The 1,899-nt window shown below is 35.1% G+C and overlaps 1 pseudogene; it reads right to left on the reverse strand.

Annotated features, from left to right (window-relative positions):
* Positions 1-251: 251 nt before the first annotated feature.
* Positions 252-370, reverse strand: LOC120581870 (uncharacterized; annotated as a pseudogene).
* Positions 371-1,899: the final 1,529 nt, after the last annotated feature.

Here is a 1,899-nt window from a genome sequence, read left to right on the forward strand (position 1 = left end):
ACTTCGTGATAATTAACTCTTTGATCTTATTTACATTTAAATGAATTCAACTATTTGAAAAGGCTATGAGGATTTTTCTCTACATAAAAAAAAAAAAAAATCCCCTACTTTTAACACTTATTTTACAAGTAAGTAAGTGACAGTGTAATTTAACTTTTAAAAAAAAATTTTTTAGGCAACGTAACCCTTGGTTGACCTCACAGATTGCAAGGACCATGACAGTTTACAATCCCTTATTTTTTTATTTTTTACACCTACAGCACCTGGTCTTCCTAGGTGGTCTCCCATCCAAGTACTAACCAGGCCCGACCCTGCTTAGCTTCCAAGATCAGATGGGATCAGGCTTGTTCAGGGTGGCATGGCCATATATGACAGTGTAATTTAAAAACATACATAGAATCTTAATTTTCTGAGAAACTGTCAGCATTTTCAAATTAAGGTGAGGTTATCCTATGATTATTAAATGCTCAGGTATACTTTTGCTGAATGTAAATATATAAACATTACCTTTAGCTGCTTAGAATTTTTTTACGTATTAGTCTACACAAACACACAGAGCATAAGTGTGACTGATGTTATAGACAAAAATTAGAACATACAAAAAGATTGGATCACTTGGGACTTAATCTAGTCTGCGTACATCAATATAAATTGTTTTCTTAGTGAGCAGGATGCTAAGGCACTGAAACACAAGTTAACATTTAATTGGGAAACAGGCTGTTGAAAACAGGCTGAGGCAGGAAGCCAGGATGGGAGCACCTGGGTTGTGAAAATGAAAAAGCATAATGGGAAACATTTTGAGGTTAAATTGGCTTCTTCACAGCCAAGCACATGCTGTGGTCTTTACTTGGAACATTCTTCTTCCTCCTGCTACTCCCTACATTTTCCTCTTCCTTTTATGGATGACTTTTTCTTTTTATCCTTTGATCTCAGGTCTAATGTCTTCTTATCAGAACTGTTCTTACTTTAAAGTCACTTGTCTCTCCCAAGTAACTCTCAGAACCTTGTTTGTTTTTGTCATAGCACTTATCACAATTTTCAATCATTTATTTGTTTGCCTATCTGTCTCCCTTCCACATTGCCCAACTCTATTTCATTTCTAGTCTCTAAACTCCGTGAGGAACCATTGTCTGTTCCGGGGCCTACTAAAGTTCCTGGCACACAGTAGATACTCTGTGGAGATCTGTTCTTCCTTATTGCTTTCAGGTAGCAATACAGGTAAGTCATTTCTGATACATAAGTATCAAGCAGACTTTCAAAACATTTTTATATAGGAAGGTCTGCAGATCCTTTTTCATCTTTTCAACCACATACTGCTCCCTGTCCCATTTCAGGCTTTCCTATCAATTTAAAATAGAATATATATATATATTTTTGGGGGGAGTTCTTTCTATATCTATATCTATATATAGAATATATATATATATTTGGGGGAGTTCTTTTAATATTTACTATTAAAAGAACTTTCATAAGTCACTGGAATTGTGCTTCATAGTTTCAAACAGAATTCGCTTTCTCCGGTGATGACATAATGACTAAAAGGCAAGTCACTTTCTATCTCTAGAGTTTTATCAAAGCTTGCTGCACCTCTAATCTACCACTCTATACCGAGCCTTGTTTAGCCTAGGGCAATTTGCTGGCTGCTTTCATTGTCAGTTCAGTGTCCCCTGAAGACTTATAATTCTATAATTAATTTCTAATTTATCATTAGGATGTGTGTTTATTATTCAGAAATCATTCACTGAGTGTAGATGAGTAGGGAGCTTTGTACAGGGGTCACTCTTGGGACATAAAGATTGAAGGTGATATCATCCTTGTATTCAAGTTGATTAAAAACTAGCTAGGAAGACTCGTATTCATATATGAAAAAATGAAAGACAATTACAATTTATTTAAAAC

Source organism: Pteropus medius, unplaced genomic scaffold, assembly GCF_902729225.1.
Source record: "Pteropus medius unplaced genomic scaffold, Ma_sr-lr_union100, whole genome shotgun sequence".
Classification (NCBI taxonomy): Eukaryota; Metazoa; Chordata; class Mammalia; order Chiroptera; family Pteropodidae; genus Pteropus; species Pteropus medius.